This window comes from Mirounga angustirostris, unplaced genomic scaffold, assembly GCF_029215605.1.
Source record: "Mirounga angustirostris isolate CCGP_5_RB_7025 unplaced genomic scaffold, mMirAng1.0.hap1 SCAF_11, whole genome shotgun sequence".
NCBI lineage: Eukaryota > Metazoa > Chordata > Mammalia > Carnivora > Phocidae > Mirounga > Mirounga angustirostris.
The window spans coordinates 11,433,368-11,452,324 of NW_026991719.1; the positions used below are offsets into that span (position 1 = coordinate 11,433,368).

Consider the following 18,957-nt stretch of genomic DNA (forward strand, 5'->3'; position numbering starts at 1 on the left):
TTAGACACCACAGGATGTCCTTTAACAGATGGGAAAAAATTGCCAGTAAAGTTAGCTATTTCTGTGCAGATGTCAAAACTGAAACATGGGGTTGTTTCCTATCAGAGCTTCCTATCAACTGTATATTCTGTGAAAATGATACAGCGGAACAGGGAAAAACTCATTTGAAGCTCTTTTCTATCCAAGCCCGTGCCAACCAGGGAGAAGGTGGGGGGTGGGGGGAACAGTGTTACCTGTAGTGGCCTTTAGGGGGGAAAAACGTGTGCTTACCTGCACAAGCCTTTTGCAAAAACATAGCCTCCAGCTGTGACATTATAGGCCTCTGCTGCTCACTGACCAAGGTCCACACAATACCCCTAATCCTTGTGAGTTGGTGAATGGATCCGGATTATTGGATTAGATATCAAACAGATGCTGGAACCATTCTTTAAACAAGTGCCCACATTGACCAAGGAAGAATCTTTGGTTTAAAAGAACCAGCCATTTGAAAGTGCTGGTTCTCAACCTTAATTGGAAAATGCCATCACCTGGAGAGCTTTTGTCATTTTTTTCCCCCCACCCCCGCCCCCGGGCCCGGGCCACAGCCCAAACCAATTACAACAGATTCTCTGCAGGTGGACCCCAAGCATTGGCTTTGTTGAAGCTTCCCAGGTGATTCCAATGTGCAGCCAAGTTTAAGAGTCAGTGTTCCAAAGCAGCACTTCTGGAATGTTAAATTGCATAGGATTTCCCTGGGGATCATGCCAAACTGCAGATTCTGACTCAGGGAGTCTGGGGCGGGGCCTGAGACTCTGCATTTCGAACCAGCTCCTACCAGTGCTGATGCTGCAGTGTATCTCCCGTGTAAGAAAAGTACCAAAATGGGAAGGTTGTGCTGCATCGAGACTCTCCTGTTTGCCTGGACTCATAGCAAGTACCAGAAAATGTCAGGAGAATATCTGTTCTTCAGCCCTATTGAGAGTGTTACTATCTTATCACTGGTGAGGAGGCAAGGAAGTTCCAGAAACAGCTGAAATCCTAATTTCTCTTACCTAGCCTCACTACTATGAAAGGCTCCGGGATCCTCTAGAATAGCATGTTATGCCCTTCTGGATGGACTGTCGGATCCAGTGAACCCTCAGCAATCCTATGTTTAGTATTACTCGGTGAAATCAGTTTTCAGCAGACAGGATACTCTTCCATATTATGTGCATAGGGCTAAACCTTGCCGATTATTTTCCAAATAATCAGGCATTCCCCTCTCCCTCAGCACCAAAATTCTGTAAAATGTGTGAGTCACATTGGGCATATGTTACTCAATGACATACTCTCTTCTTGCTTCTCATGCTAGCTGTTCACCAAAGCCCGTCATCTTCTTCCTAGTCTACCTATCTCAGCCTCCTTTGCTGTTAGGTGTGGTCATGTGAGTGGATTTTAGCCAGTGGAACATAAGTAGAAATATGTGTGTCTCATGCAGACCCGACCCATAAAAATCTCTCCCCAGGCGATCTTTCAAGTACTTTCCCTTCTACCAACTTAGGGCAAATGAACGCAGCTATCTGGAAGCCATGTGTCCCAGGTGGCAGGGCCATAAGACGGACAGGGAACTTCCTGCTAATTAGGAACCCCTCTCTTTGACTTGACTTTATGAAGAAATACACTTCTTTTGTCTTTGAGCCATTCCACCTTTTGTGATTCATTACAGCAGGTAGTCACATTTTAATTAATATACCTTGCAACCATCCCAACTCCACCCTTAATGGAGATGCAGAAGGTGGGGATATCATTAGTCATTAGTCTGTAAGGACAGAGAGAATCATTAGTCATTAAGGACACACAGTATGGTGCCCATCCCAGTCCGGGGAGCAAGGTGTTTGTGGAGGAGTTGAGTTTCTCTTCCTCTTCACGGACCCCTCTCTCTATGCCTTTCTGCTGCTAGACTGCTGCAATTGGGCTTGGGAGAGTCCTTCTACTAAGAGATGAGATACAGGGAGCCAAAGAAGAAGCAAGGAGAAGTGAAGGGGATTGTGTAAGTCTACTTCTTATCTTGGTTTTAAGAATGAGAATGTTATATGCAAACAATGAGTCATGGAACACTACATCAAAAACTAATGATGTAATGTATGGTGATTAACATAACATAATAATAAAAAAAAGAAAAAAGAAAAAAAAGAATGAGAATGATGAAAAAAACAGAGTCACACGTTGTCTAAGCAATGTCACCAAGGAGACAAGGCAGGGATAATAGTGATTATGATGCTGATAACTGATATTATGAAGTGTTTAACACCTGCCACTGCTGTTATAACATTTTATACACATTACCTCACTTGTTCTTCAGAACAACCCTATTATTAAGTACTGTTAATATTTTCATTTCACAGTGGCAAAACTAGAGGCCCAGAGAGATTAACTTGACCACTCTGCAAGTGCCAGAGCCAAGATGCAAACCCCGGCAGTCTGCCTCCAGATCGCACGCTCTTAACCACGATCCTGTGCAGTTCCAGGGTCTGGGAGACATCCAACCACTGGGGAAAGGTATGCTTGTGTCTGTAGTTTCTCTTCTCTCTCTGCAGCCAGAGAAAGCAGGGGTCTGGGAGAATCAGGGAACCCCAACATCTGGGGGATCTTCAACACATGTGGCATCATTATGAGAAGCCCTTAGGTGGCTCACACCTGGCAAACTCCATGGTCTATTTCTCACCATTGCTCCTGGCTGAGACCCACAGTAACACATTTACACAGAACCTCATGTAAACCTTAAATGAATGCATGTATGTGTGTCTCAGAAGAGGCTCAATTTCTTCTATGCCTACTACCTTATATTTATGACTTATCTGTATCCTCATAATTTTGGAATTTTATTATCTTGAAAAAGGTTAATTATACAGACAAAAAGTATATGTAATATACAAGTATATCTGAGGATAATGAAATGCTCATCTGTGTACCCACCACCAAGCTAAAGATAGACAACATTCCAAGATCTGGGAAGTGCCCTGTGTGCTGCACCCCCGTCTCTTCTTTTTCTACTCCCCCACCTCCAAAAGGTATTCAGAATTATATGTTAATTACTTCTTTGCTTTTGTTGGAGAGCAAGAACTCTTGCTCCCTCAAAGGTCCTTCTGGCTGGACTAAGAATCACATTGACACAAGACAGATTAACAGGAGAAAATCAAATTTAATCAAATTTAATAGCATAGGTATGGGGAATCCACACAGACTTGGAAATTCCAAAGACAGTCAGGCACAATGAGGTCTATATGTCACTCTGCACTAAGGAGAAGGGGGGGAAGGCATCTGGGACCTCAGAGGCAAGGAATGCAATTCATGGGAAGATGAAAAAGAGTGAGTGTTTGGTAAACAGCTGTTTGCCCTGCCAACATCTATCTATAAAATCTCTCTCTGGTAATAACCCTTATTCTGGAAAGACCCTCCAATTTAGATTTGTCTATGTGGTTAAGGGAGGGCTGAATGTTTTCTTGAGACTGCAGGGTCTCAAGTGCCTTCAGCTCAAAACAATCCACATGTCACAGTGGCCCATCTTGAGGTAGCCCACCCTCGGCCCCCACACTTCCTTTATTGCCTTACCCCAGGGTTTCTCAATAGCAGCACTATTGACATTTTAGATGAAATAATCTTTTGTTGCGGGAGACCATCCTATGCTATTGAGTTGACTTATACCCTTCAAAAGTATACTCAAGTCCTAACTCCCAGTACTTCAAACATGACCTTATTGGGAAATAGGGTTGTTGTAAATGTGATTAGTTAAGATAAGGTCATACTGTAATAGGGTGGGTCTCTAATCCAATATGACTGGTATCCTGTAACGTCACATTAATGGAATCATACATGTACTCTTCTGTGACTTGCTGCTTTTTGATCAGTGTCATGTGTTGGACATTTACCTAGGTTAGTTAGCTATAGTGTATTCATTTTACCTGCTGTATCGAATTCCACAGTATCAAAACGCCTAACTCCCCCAGTCCTTCTATCTGGGGAAAAGGTAGAGGCAGGGAAGTTTCTGAGCTGCCTCCTCTGCATTATGAGTTGAGTTTTTGTTCACCCTAACCCTAAGGGTGAAGCTCTTCAGGGTCCTAGCTTTATAGAGCATTCTATTAAGGTCTCCACCTTAGCATTCTCTAGGCTTTATTTTTTCTTCCCCAGGCCTCATGCAGCCTCTAAAACAGACCATGAGGATCAACAGACACCCCCAAAGTAAAAGCCATATTAAGTCTTCCTTAGTTCTTGGGATTCCTACTTTCCCTTCCCCTTCGCTTTTTTTTTTTTTTTTTTAAAGATTTTATTTATTTGACAGCGAGATATAGCGAGAGAGGGAACACAAGCAGGGGGAGTGGGAGAGGGAGAAGCAAGCTTCCCGCGGAGCAGGGAGCCCAATGCGGGGCTCCATCCCAGGACCCTCGGATCATGACCTGAGCCGAAGGCAGATGCTTAACAACTGAGCCACCCAGGTGCCCCCCCGCTTTGCTTTTGTAGATTTCTATCAGCGCACTTATAAAACTCATTTTTCTGGGACTATTATCAGGACTGTTAGAACTGAAGTGCACTTTTTTTTCTTCCAGGTAAGAAGAGAAGCGATTCTTGGAAAAGACCTGATCAGGCTGGTAACCTTAAGAAGTCTTGGAGCTGAACAATAAAATATCTCAAGAAACAGTTATGTTAAAAGCCAACCATTATCTTTCACAATGCATACAGAGCTTCTGCACAATCTATGGGAGATTGCCCCTCAAGCATTTCCCTCACCCACTGCATTCCCTGTTCATTATCTAACTGAATAATTCCACCATTAAGCACACATCTATCCCTGAGCCTAGTTCTAGAAGAATCTCCTTTTGCTCTGTGTAGAGAATCAGTAACACTGGGCTTAGAAGCATCATCTGCATTCTTCGGCTGAATTTACAGCGGTCACATGTCCTCTCTGCAGTCTGTTGAGATTTCTAGGGCCATTCTGTCATTTCCAGGCCCAGTAATTTTCCTGAAGAAGTTTTACTACAATTACTATGGGGTTTCCTTGTCAAAGCTACACAATGATGCCCGAAGCCAGCTCTGAGGCACCTTTCCCATCACTAGATTTAAATCTAAAGTGAGAGGCACCCTTTTAGGCAAAGTGAATACAGCAGAACCAGGTTGGGGAGGGGGACGATGGCATGATTACAAATGTTCTGACATAGTCCAAGTGCCAAAAGCCCACAAGTCTAACTTCTACTCCACTGGTTTACGTATCTTTCTGTAAGAGGTCGGCTTCTTAAGAAACATGTGCTATCTGGCCTGGGAATCTCAGGGATCTCTTTTGGAGTTGATGAGACCTCATTGGAATTCAGATACAACCTCAAGTTGAATTCAATGTCATGTTTAACTCTTTTCCTGGGGGTCCCCTTCTCTCCTTTCCATGTCAGCTAGCAAGCAGGTGATGGGTATCTCTTTATCCCCCCAGCTTTATTGAGCTATAACTGACAAATAAAATTGTAGGGTATTTAAGGTATGCATCATGATGATTTGATACATGTATATATTGTCAAAGGATTCCCCGCAACTAGTTAACTAAGACATCTAAGGTGATGGACATCTTGCCACTGCTCCTCTGTGGCCCTGATCAGATACAGAACCACTAGAGCAGTTCCCTGTGGCTCCCGTCACCCTTCAGACCACCTGCTTTCAGTGGGTGTTGGAAAACAGGCAGCAATCACGATATAGTCACATACTGTAATCCCTCTCTCCAAGGCTGCCCTCAAGAATAACCTTGCTGTGCACACCACCAATAGTCAAAGCAAGACTCTAATCCCAGGTAGATCCCTTAGGACAGATATCCAGATCCTTGGAACCAAGTCGATCCTTTCTTAAAGTTGGCATGGCAAACATGTTACTGGCAAAAGCCGAGCAAGGTTTCTAATGAAGTGTGGGTAAAAATCTGTCGTTTTCCTGCCAGTAACCCTCCAGGGACCTCGGGTAGCGTGTATACTAAAGCCCTTATTGTGCTTTATGTGGTGTGTTGCAGGGTGGGACACACACAGGTCATACCCTGCTGCCTTCACTCGCTTTTCTTTTCTTTTTTTTTTTAAAAAGATTTTATTTATTTATTTGACAGAGAGAGTCACAGCGAGAGAGGGAACCCAAGCAGGGGGAGTGGGAGAGGGAGAAGCAGGCTTCCCCGCCGAGCAGGGGGCCCGATGCGGGGCTCGATCCCAGGACCCCAGGATCATGACCTGAGCCGAAGGCAGATGCTTAACGACGGAGCCACCCAGGCGCCCCCACTCGCTTTTCTTAGACTTGTGTTTATGGTCCTTTTCTGGGGAATGCTGCCTTCCCAAGTCCTTCCATGGCTGCCCCCTTCCTTCTTACAGTTCAGGTCTCTGACCAACACCGATTTACAGAAACGCCCTCCTAGACCACCCCTTGTCAAATGCTCCTATGCCCACCATCTCTGTCTCTCTACACTTTTACCCTGCTTTATTGTTTGCAGAGCACTTAACCCTACATAAAAGTACATTATTTATTTTTTATATTACTATAAAATTATAATATTGTAAATAATAGTTTAATATATAAAATTATTTATTTTAGTTGGATTACAGTCTGTCTTCTTCACAACAATCTATGCTAGGGGCTTGTTGATTTTGGTTACCTCTGCAACCTGAGCTTCTGTTAGAGTTATTCACTTAGTACATGCTCAATAAGTATTTGCTGAATAGTGAGGGGATGTAAGGTATGAATAGAGAATTGGGAATTAGAAAGCATGTGCTATTATTTAACTATTTCAGCCCACTTCCTGCCTTCATACATAGGGACCAGGTGACATTAATCTAGCCATTTAGGGGGTGGCCAGTATTCCCGATGTGAATAAGATCATGTTAACACGAGAACACAGTTGTCTTTTGAGCAAAGGACCTTTCTTTTAGCTTTTATTCATGATCAAGTCTCTCTCATCTGGAGAAAAAAAAAAGAAAACCCACTTTCAACCTATTTCTACCTTACTTCCTATCTCCAGAAACTGCCCCCTTTTCCCTCTTTCTTTAAAATAAACTTGTGTCTGAACTTTCTTTCAGCATTTATTCATTCCCCAATACTTACTCCTAACATTTATTCATTTCTGCTCCCATTCTTCTTGAGCTCTTGGCATCGTGAGACTCGGATGACCACTCCCTTCCAAAAGCAGCCTCTTCATGTTGCTGGTATGACGCCAAGTTTTTTTGGTTGTACTTCTAAGGCTCTGGATGATCCTTCCTACTCCCCTTGTTTTCTCTATTTGACCCTGAAGCCTCGTCCCTCCTCTTTGTTTCTCCCCATTCTTCTTCCTCTCTATTTTTTACCCATGTCATTCACTCTCCGGCTTGATTTATCCATGTACACCCCCCAGCCAGGGTTAAAGATCTATATGCCTGACTCTCACCCCACATCTTCACTTGTTGCCACAGAAGCATCTCAATCTTTCTTTTTTTAATTTTATTTTATGATGTTATGTTAGTCACCATACATCATTAGTTTTTGATGTGGTGATCCACGACTCATTGTTTTCATATAACACCCAGCGCTCCATGCAGTGCATGCCCTCCTTATTACCCATTACCAGGCTAACCCATCCCCCCACCCCCCCTAAAACCCTCAGTTTGTTTCTCGAGTCCATAGTCTTTCATGGTTCATCTCTCCCTCCAACTTCCCCTCCTTCATTTTTCCCTTCCTTCTCCTAATGTCCTCCATGCTATTCCTTATGTTCCACAAATAAGTGAAACCATATGATAATTGACTTTCTCTGCTTGACTTATTTCACTTAGCATAATCTCCTTCAGTCCCAACCATATTGATGTGAAAGTTGGGTATTCATCCTTTCTGATGGCTGAGTAATATTCCATTGTATATATGGGCTGCATCTTCTTTATCCATTCGTCTATTGAAGGGCATCTCGGCTCTTTCCACAGTTTGGCTATTGCGGACATTGCTGCTATGAACATTGGGGTGCATATGGCCCTTTTCACTACATCTGTGTCTTCGGGGTAAATACCCAGTTGTGCAATTGCTGGGTCATAGGGTAGTTCTATTTTTAATTTTTTGAGGAACCTCCACACTGTTTTCCAGAGTGGCTGCACCAACTTGCATTCCCACCAACAGTGTAAGAGGGTTCCCCTTTCTCCACAACCTCTCCAACATTTGTTGTTTCTTGCCCTGTCCATTTTTGCCATTCTAACTGGTGTAAGGTGGTATCTCAGTGTGGTTTTGATTTGAATTTCCCTGATGGCTAATGATGATGAACAGCTTTTCAAGTGTCTGTTAGCCATTTGTATGTCTTCTTCAGAGAAGTGTCTGTTCATGTCTTCTGCCCATTTTTGACTTATTTGTTTTTTTGGGTGTTGAGTTTGAGAAGTTCTTTATAGATCTTGGATACCAGCCCTTTATCTGCAGTGTCATTTGCAAATATCTTCTCCCATTCTGTGGGTTGCCTCTTGGTTTTATTGACTGTTTCCTTTGCTGTGCAGAAGCTTTTTATCTTGATGAAGTCCCAAAAGTTCATTTTTGCTTTTGTTTCACTAGCTTTTGGAGATGGATCTTGAAAGAAGTTGCTGTGGCCGATGTCAAAGAGGTTACTGCCTATGTTCTCCTCTAGGATTTTGATGGATTCCTGTCTCACATTGAGGTCTCTCATCCATTTTGAGTTTATCTTTGTGTAGGGTGTTAGAGAATGGTCGACTTTCATTCTTCTGCATGTGGCTGTCCAATTTTCCCAGCACCATTTATTGGAGAGACTGTCTTTTTTCCATTGCATATTTTTTCCTGCTTTGTCAAAGATTATTTGACCATAGAGTTGAGGGTCCATATCTGGGCTCTCTATTCTGTTCCATTGGTCTGTATGTCTGTTTTTGTGCCAGTACCATGCTGTCTTGGTGATCACTGCTTTGTAACATAGTTTGAAATCAGGCAACGTGATGTCCCCAGCTTTTTCTTTTTCAACATTTCCTTGGCGATTTGAGGTCTTTTCTGATTCCATACAAATTTTAGGATTGTTTGTTCCAGCACTTTGAAAAATGTCATTGGAATTTTGATCGGGATGGCATTGAAGGTATAGATTGCTCTGGGTAGCATAGACATTTTAACAATGTTTATTCTTCCAATCCATGAGCATGAAAATGGAGATTTGTGTCTCCCTCAATTTCTTTCAGGAGTGTTCTGTAGTTCCTAGAGTATAGATCCTTTACCTCTTTGGTTAGGTTTATTCCGAGCTATCTTATGGTTTTTGGTGCTATTGTAAATGGAATCGTTTCTCTAATTTCTCTTTCTACAGTTGCATTGTTAGTGTATAAGAAAGCAAGTGATTTCTGTGCATTGATTTTGTATCCTGCCACATTACTGAATTGCTGTATGAGTTCTAGTAATTTGGAGGTGGGGCCTTTGGGTTTTCCACATAAAGTATCATGTCATCTGTGAAAAGAGAGAGTTTAACTTCTTCTTTGCCAATTTGAATACTTTTTATGTCTTTTTGTTGTCTGATTGCTGTTTCTAGGACTTCTAGTACTATGTTGAACAACAGTGGTGAGAGTGGGCACCCTTGACGTGTTCCTGATCTTAAGGGAAAGGCTCTCAGCTTTTCCCCATTGAGGATGATATTCGCTGTGGGTTTTTCATAGATGGATTTTATGAACTTGAGGAATGTTCCCTCTATCCCTATATTCTTAAGAGTTTTAATTTGTCAAATGCTTTTTCTGCATCAATTGAGAGGACCATATGGTTCTTCTCTCTCCTCTTATTAATCTGTTCTATCACATTGATTGATTTGCGAATGTTGAACCAGCCTTGCATCCTGGGGATAAATCCCACTTGGTCATGGTGGATGATCCTTTTAATGTAGAAGCATCTCAATCTTTTTTTTTTTTCAAAGATTTTATTTATTTGTCGAGAGAGAGAGCATGAGCAGGGGGAGTGGCAGGCAGAGGGAGAAGCAGGTTCCCTGCTGAGCAAAGAGCCCTATGTGGGACTCGATCCCAGGACCCAGGGATCATGACCTGAGCCGAAGGCAGACGCTTCACCAACTGAGCCACCCAGGCACCCCAGAAGCATCTCAATCTTAACATGTTGCCAACTGGGCGTGTGCTCTCTTATGCTAGTGAGTCCCAACTCTGGGAATGGCACCATCACCCACCCACGCAGTATGGAAAAGTCAGAGATCCAGGGATCCCTCGTGATACCTCCTTCTTCATGTTCATATCCTAAGTCCAGACAGTCATACATCTGACACTCTGTACTCTACTCCACCCCTATGGCCCCACCCCAGTGCTGGGCTCTAAAACAGTCCAGTCTTCCTTAAAAACAATTTGTCCCTTTCAATCACTTCACTAAAGATATCCTCTTAAAACCCAAATATGGTTGGGCGCCTGGGTGGCTCAGATGGTTAAGCGTCTGCCTTCGGCTCAGGTCATGATCCCAGGGTTCTGGGATCGAGTCCCGCATCGGGCTCCCTGCTAGGCGGGGAGCCTGCTTCTCCCTCTGCCTCTGCCTCTCTCTCTCTCTCTGACTTTCATGAATAAATAAATAAAACATTTAAAAAAAAAACCCAAATATGGTCATGTTTCAACATTTTAAAGGCTTCCACTTGCTTTTAGGCTAAAATTCAAAATTCTCACCCTGGTATTTCATGTTCTTACTGCTCTCCCATCCTCCATCCCCAACATAGAAAACTTTCTGCTCCTTATGTAGCTCTCAGTTTATTTTCCAAAGAACCCCCATTCCTGATTCCCAGATAGGTTAGATCCATTATTACATGATTTCTTAGCACCTATCACAAAAGGAATGAGATAATCCTAAAGAACAACTATACAAATTACGGTTTTTATGTATGGCTATATTCTAGGATGCAAACTCTATGAGGTCAGGAGTTTGCCTGTGGTTTTTAACTGCTTCCTAACCTTTTTTCTGTATCATGACACAAGTAGAAAAATGATATTTATAGGAGAAACTGTTATAACAATAGGAAGAGGTTACTTCTGGCCAGAGGCCATCAACCTCTAGCTGCCCTAGGCTCTTCTCCACCCTGAAGGCTGGGGACACAAGTGTATGGGCACATGTGGGCCCTGGGCTAGATGGGAAACTCTGTGTTACATGAATTCCATATCCCTAGGACTTGCATGACTTTTCTATTTTAACACACTGCTTTTTTTCTCCCCCTGGAGTTATTTAAGATAGAGCCTGGAGGAAATGTATTAAAAGTAAAAAAAATTACCCAATGATCATCCAGTAGGGCCTGGAGACTTCCACAGGTTAGGAGAGGAACACGGAGATTATATGTCCAAGCCCAGCTGTGAGAAGAACAGAGAGGGGCACCCACAGAAAGGGCCGTGAATACAGGCATTGTTTGTAGCTCACCAAAGGATCTCCACCATAGAGAAGCCTGGACTATGGTACCTGGCTTCCATTTATTATACAAAGCTCTAAGGGGGAAATTTGAGTACCTTCTACTGTTATATGCTTGGTTGTATATTTATTATTAAATTGCATGCCTATATTGTATTTTGCATACAGTGCCTAGGTTAAAAAAGAAAGCAAATTTGCAAACCTAGTATGACACAGATGAAATAAAATGGATCTTGAAAGTCTTGCTAATTAGGGCACTTCATATTTTCATTTACCAACATCTTAAACACAACAGGTACTTAATGTGAGTCTTACTCTGAATGGCAGTGCACAAGAACCTTTGTTTCCAGTAATCTTCTTGAAATTTTGGATTTCTCTTAGCTGATTTTTTAAAATTAGATTTGACTGGTTTTTATTCCTAACATAACTAATGTAGATCTCATTTTCCCCTGGGGCTTGTATTATTAGCATTATCTGATTAATATTATTGTTTACTCATATATTTTAAAGTCACTTGTCCATTTGGGGGGTTTAAGTTACCACTAGATAATGCAACCTGTAGACACACTGAATGGGCATTTGTCAAGTCCATTATTTCACAATACACTGACAGCAACAGAATGAAGGTAGAGGGGCCACAGTCCACTCCTCCCCCAAATGGGATGCCAATATTTTCTCCAGATATCTCAGGGACAGGATAGAAGGGGGTGCCAGTGTGAGCCCATATATGACATACTAGAAGATTGAATTGTTTCTTTATTTAAAAAGGGAAAAATAACCATAAATAACAGTTATAATTCTTTCCCCTGCACCACATTAAAACATCTTGTCCAACCCTGAGAGGTATACTCTATTTTGCAGATCACTAGTCTAGACCAGGGGTCAGCAAACTTTGCCAAGGGCCAGAGAGTAAATATTTTCTGCTATGTGAACCATACGGTGTTTGTTGCAGCTACTCAACTCTGCCATTACAGTGCGGAAGCAGCCATAGCCAATACATAAATGAATGAGCATGGCTGTGTTCCAATAAAACTTTATTTATAAAAACAGGTGGCTGCCAATTTGGCTCATGGCTATAGTTTGCCCATCCCTTGATGAGGGCAGCAAAAGCCCAGTTTCTCACAGGCAGTATTTGACACAAAGATCCTTGCCCACAATTATGGAAGAAATAGTACAAAGTGACAAATGCTTTTAGGCTCAAGGAATTATAAGTATATCTAAGAGTGAGGAAAGCAGGTGCTGGTTTCCAGCTCACTGAGTCAAAGCCCTGGAGGGTAAAGCACCAGGTACCAAGATCAAAGAGGTATTCATGGTGTGTATTAGGTTGAACTACGTGAAAGTGCTGATTTTGACCATTATCGGCAGGCAGAACTGGCAGCTTTGTATTGTTGAACTTATATATACATATATATATGCAAAAATAAAAATAATAACAGGTTTTTATTGAGGGCTTACTACATTCTTCGCACTGGGCCAATATTTTGCATGTGTTATTATTTCTTATGTCAGACTTGTGAGGTCACTCTTATTATTTGCATTTTCCCATAAGGAAAATGAAATGTAAACTGTTTACGTACCTTGCCCAAGGTCTCATGGCTAGAAAATGCTGGAATAGAAGTGGTAGAACTAGACTCAGCCTGACTGAATCCAAAGTTCCTGTTCTTAGCCATTTTTCTATGTTATGTAGAAAATAACCACTTTGGAAAAATGTTTGAGACTGAACAAAGAAGGGAAAGGGCACAGGTTTGGTTTTTTTTTTTACTATTATGTAAGTGAGCCAAATATGGCCTCTGTACATTGGCCCCTGTATTGTTTACTTCTTCACAGCAGGCTGTGATCCACCAGCTCAAAAGCCCCCTTGATGCCAAACTCAAATTCTTACATATCCAGTTATTTTACATATGGCCTTCCCAAAAGCTTATTATGATAGAATATAGACTCTTGAACAGAATATATATCCAAATCATTTAAATGGTTACATCTGGAGAGGGAGGGACAGGGATGGCCTGGGGAAGGAAGCAGAGATTTCAACTTTTATCTCCACAGTTTCATTTAAATAAAAAACATGCAAAAATTTAATATACTTTATTATTATGTTCAGTCAGCCAGAGTACATCATTAGTCTTTGATGTAGTGTTCAGTGATTCATTAGTTGCATCTAACACCCAGTGCTCATCCCAACACAGCCCTCCTTAATACCCATCACCTGGCTACCTCATCCCCCCACTCCCCTCCTTATCTTGAGAAATGAGTATATGATGTTTTAATATTATTTTAGGTATCTCTACTGTATTTCAAAAATATTTTTGAAAAAATAACAGAAGACAATAATTTGCCTGAAGACCTATCTTATCAAGCAGAGAAACTGAGATTCAAGCCAAGTAATTTGACTCTTAGAGCCTGTTAAGTTAAGAGCACATTTGAGACCTTGATATGTGCTGTTAGGTTAGGTGTAAGTGAGTTAATTTACCATGAAATATCTAATTTTAGTTTTCTTTTGTTTTTTAAAAAGCACCCCTACTTAAATTAATAATCTCAATATTACATTTCCATGTTCACTTGGTAATTGGTGAATACTACTGGGAGAATTTGGGTCATTGCATTTTTCTCATGATTACAAAAACCATATCTAAACCTAGGATAGTAATGCAAGTTCAGCAAAGGTATTTTCTCACAGTTTAGTCATTTATTAATAGATTGTCCATGTCCTACTAGAGTTTGGCCCAATACAATCATAGTATATATTCTTCAGCTCCAAGTGAAAATATAGGTTATGCTGTTAACATCAAGTGCCATAAGGTTGATGAATGGATCGCATCAAATTCTAAGCTTTTCTAAGAGTCTCTATACATTTTCTGTCACGCTGAATTTATATAAGGATATAATATTTAAATCCATTATAAAATTTGTTCTCTGAAAAGAAAGAGAAATAAAAAAATCTAGTGCCCTAGAGCTACAGTAAGTTAGAAAAAGTTACTAAAGCACTTTAGGTGTTAGGCTTATAGGTCTTCACATTGAGGATGGTGAACCTTTGATTTTCAAAGCCTATTTATGATGAAAGGATCCTGTACTGCTCTAAGACTGGTGGTGTCTATCAAAGCACTGCGCATTTACATTTTGTAAAATACCTAAGAGGGCACCTTAAGATGTGCCTGCTAAAGGAGGTTCTGGAGTCCCTAAGTTTCCTCTAGCACAGTTTCAAATAATGCCACTGAGACATAAATAATTGGAGCCCTTGGTGCCTTTCTGTCCCAAGTATGTTCTACAGCAAACAGAAATTCTTCAGAAGGGAGCAGAAGAAATATTCTTCTTTATTAGAATTCTTTATCTTCAGGGATAGTTGCCAAAAATGACCATCTACAACTAATACTAAATTTTTTTATTTTAGGCTTGCAAGCTTTCAGTCTGATGAGTGGCTAAATGAACAGAAATTTATAATTTCTTGAAATTTGAGTTATGCTTTCATTTATGTGAATATCCTTTTGCAATTTGTTAGTAACTATAGGAGGTAGGGTTCCATATTAAACCAAGCCCTCTAGAGGACTGATACTATTCTCAGATAAGTGCTTCCTCTTTTGATAGAGCTCAGAGGAGGAAAAATACAAGGAAATGTTTGCAAAGATAAAAGATAGTTGAAGGTATATTAAAATGGAACTTTGTAAGTCAGATATAAAAGGCAATTTCAGGATTTTTCTCTTCTAGATTTTGAATGTGAGTACACATATGTAATATTTTAGATGAAATAAAGTGTTCTGATTAGTCAAAGTTCTGATTCCCAGAAATTTAACAAGATACAGATTCTTACTTTTAAGGAATCAGGATTCAGGAAGGTAATATTAATGCTGTTCTTAAATAGAGTATAATAACTAGAGTTATGCAGTTCTTGCTATGTGCTAATCACTTTAGAATACTCTCTCTTTTAATATTATACATACTGTTAAACATGGTTCCATTGAAAAATATACTTTAATTTGTCTTTAGGAAAGAGAAGATGGACTGATTGATAGAGATTTTCAAGGATTAAAATGATGGCTAAGTAAACCTATTATAAATAATGAAAAAGTGAAGGAAAATATTGACAAGAGAACTACATAAAAATTAAAATAGCAGGCGTCACCTGGCTGGCTCAGTTGGTGGAGCATGTGACTCTTGATCTGGGGGTTGTAGGTTTGAGCCCCATTTTGGGTGTGGAGATTACTTAAAAATAAAATCTTTAAAAAAATTTAAAATAGCAAGTATGTTAAAAATTCAGTAAACTTTAGGAGCGCCTGTGTGGTGCAGTCGGTTTGAGGGTCTGACTCTTGGTTTCTGCTCAGGTCCTGATCTCAGGGTCCTGGGATCGCCTCGCCTCAGGCTCCACGCTTAGCAGAGAGTCTGCTTGGAATCTCTCTCCCTCTTCCTCTGCCCCTCTCCCTGCTCTCTCTTTCTCTCTCTAAAATAAATAAATAAATCTTTTAAGAAAAGAGAGAGATGAGTCTACTTCTCTCTCCTCTTGAAGTTGGGCAGGTCTTTGGGACCATCTTGACAAATGGAATGTGATAAAAGTGATGCTGTATGATTTCTTAAGACTAGCTCATGAATGGCAGATTAGCTTCTCTCTCTTTCTCCGCCACTGCCCTCTCTCTAAAAGAAATAAATACATCTTTTAAAAAAGTAAATAAAGTGCTCGCTTCGGCAGCACATATACTAAAAAAGTAAATAAATTTTAGGGGCACCTGGCTGGCTCAGTTGATAGAGCATGTGACTCTTGATCTCAGGGTCGTGAGTTCAAGACCCACACTGGGCATAGAGCTTACTTGAGAAAGATTAAATAAGTTTTAGTTTCATTATCTTTTTCAATTTTACAGGTATCCCACTGTGAGTCACCAAGGAAACTGATACCATAAGTACATACAGATGAAATGTACACATAGTGCCTTCAGCCTCTGGTGAGAGTGAACTAGATGATAAGGATCAACAGTCCTACTGATATATAAAAACCTTTTACAAATGAGTAAGAAAAAGACAGACAATGCAAGGGAAAAACAGGAAAACCACTCAAACAGGCACATCCCAATAAAGGAAAATCAAATGGTCAAAATCCTATGGAAAGGTGCTCAACCTCATTGGCTACTAGGTAAATGCAAGTTGAATCCACCACAACATGCCACTACATATGCGTCAGAGTGACAAAAATAAAACATCTGATTATCCACATGTGTCAGGATGGCAAAAATGTTAACAATATATGGCTTTGCCAAATATTAACAAGGATACGGAGCAATGAGAACTCTTAACGCACAGCTGATGGGAGTCTACATTGTAAAATCATTTTCGAATACTGTCTGACAGTAAAGCAGAATGTGTGCACAGCCTATGACCTAGCAATTCTATTGGTGGCTGTCCGTACCCCACAGGTACATCCCCATGCATGTAATGCATGCTTACATGCACCAAGAAACATGCTCTAGAATGTTTCCAACAGCACTGTTAGCAGAAAGCCCCAAACAAGAACAACTCAATAAAAGAACTGATAAACAAATGGAGTAGATCCATACCATACTATATAGCAAGAAAATAAATGAACTACCCCTCCATACAACAGCATGGATAAATCTTAAACACAAGAAGACTGAGCTAAAGAAGCCAGACTACCTACTGTATGATCCCGAGGATACTTATTTCAAAAAGAGGCCAAAATTAAACCATTATTATACAGCACAATAACAATAATACAGTTATACGTATAATAATTGTAGCATACAACTCCAAAGGAGGCAAAACATCAATGCAATGAAATCAGGCTAGCAGTCACCAGTAGAGGTAGGTTAGGGCTATGATCAGGAAGAGACAGGTGGAGGCCTTCTAGGAGGCAGATGTCTTTCTATGCTTTGACCTGCAGGGAAGACACACTGGTGTTTTTCAATACAGACAGTCCCTGACTTACAATGGAGCAATGTATGATTTCTTGACTTTACGATGGTGCGAAAGCTGGAAGCATGTGGTGGAAACCATACTTTGAATTTTGAATTTGGGTTTTTTTTTCCCAGGCGAGCGACATGTAGTACAATGTCCTCTTGTGATGCTGGACAGCAGGAACAGGCCACAGCTCCCAACCAGCCACATGATCACGAGGGTTCACAGTCAATACACTGACAAACATTCTGTACCTAAACAGCTGTTTTTCACTTTCAGTACAGTATTCAATAAATTATATGAGATACTCAATACTTTATTGTAAAATAGGCTTTGTGTTAGATGATTTGCCCAACTGCAGGTTAATGTGTGTGTTCTGAGCACATTTAAGGTAGGCTAGGCTAAGCTATGATGTTCAATAGGGTAGGTATATTAAACGCATTTTTGACTTAACAGTATTTTCAACTTATGATGGGCTTGTTGGGATATAAGCCCATCATAAGGTGAGGAAGATCTGTAATTTGTCAAGCCAAATATTTGTGTCTTATGCACATTTTGTATGTTGTATCACAAGATAAAATATTAAAGAAAATTATTTCCCTGGTATTTTAGAAAGGTGAGTTTAGCTCTGCCATAAATATTTAATGAAGTCTTACAGTGTACCTGGGCCTGTGTGAGAGGTAGCTCATAATTTAAGCCAGGTGAGCCAAAAAAGAATAAAGACAGGCTAAGGAAGTTTCACTTCTTTTATTTAGTTAGAATTATCAACAGGAATATGGTTGAAAAACACTCGACTTAAAGATGAAAGGAATAAAAAAGTAGATGACTGAATAGAGCCAAAAGACCGTAAAAGGTGCCAGAAACCTCTTATATCTGGGAGGAGCTTTATTTGTTAATGAATTTCCCTGTCAGGTTTGAATTCTATCCTCTGGCTTGTTTGAAAATTGCTTGACTTCTCTCTCCTATTCTTTGTGCTCTTTCCACATTGCCTGTAAGAATGTTTTCATTAATTTCCTTAAACTACTGACCAAGCACTTCTAACATTTATTATTTGGAGGAAAATAAAAGAAATCAAATTCAATCCATTTGAAAGCCCCTAAGTGTTAGAGCCTATGGGGTAGCTACAAAAATCAAGCTTGAGAACTCTTGACCTTCCTCTCACTGATATATTTTAAAAGCAATTTCATGAATTTATATTTCTGGTCTGGAGAAAAGAAAAAAAAAAAAAACACTTGGCCACAACTAAATTTCCTGCAAACAGCTTAACATGCCATTTTGACAGCTTCTTCTACTACTGTAATTTATAACCTTGAGTGTGACAAGAGATTTTTCAACAAAGGTTGTGACTCTTTTTTAAAAAAAAATTTTTTTAGATTTTATTTATCTATTTGAGAGAGAGAGAGAGAGAGAACACAAGCAGGGAGGAGGGGCGGAGGGAGAGGGAGAAGCAGACCCCCCACCGAGCAGGGAGCCTGATGTGGGGCTCGATCCCAGGACCCTGGGATCATGATCTGAGCCGAAGGCAGGCGCTTAATTGACAGAGCCACCCAGGCACCCCAAGGTTGTGACTCTTGAGTTAAGAAGTTGAAACTTTAAATCCTGAACAAGGGAATAAGTCTTTAGTTAGAATGTACTTGTGCATCAACCAGAATAGTGGCTAGAAGAACAGTGTTGTAATGAGTCACGATTTACTAAAATTTTATCATGAGTAGCAAAAAAGACCAAATT

General features: G+C 40.5%; 2 long non-coding RNA genes across 2 annotated transcripts in view; one reads left to right on the plus strand and one right to left on the minus strand.

The window, feature by feature from the left end:
• LOC135361905 (uncharacterized) overlaps positions 1 to 4,791 on the plus strand; it is a 46,063-nt gene extending 41,272 nt beyond the window's left edge. The window contains exons 2-3 of the long non-coding RNA XR_010406042.1: positions 2,364 to 2,517; positions 4,563 to 4,791. This is a non-coding gene — a long non-coding RNA (uncharacterized LOC135361905). The remainder of the gene's footprint in view (positions 1 to 2,363; positions 2,518 to 4,562) is intronic.
• LOC129045800 (uncharacterized) overlaps positions 1 to 18,957 on the minus strand; it is a 239,935-nt gene that overhangs the window by 4,237 nt on the left and 216,741 nt on the right. The window lies entirely within an intron of this gene.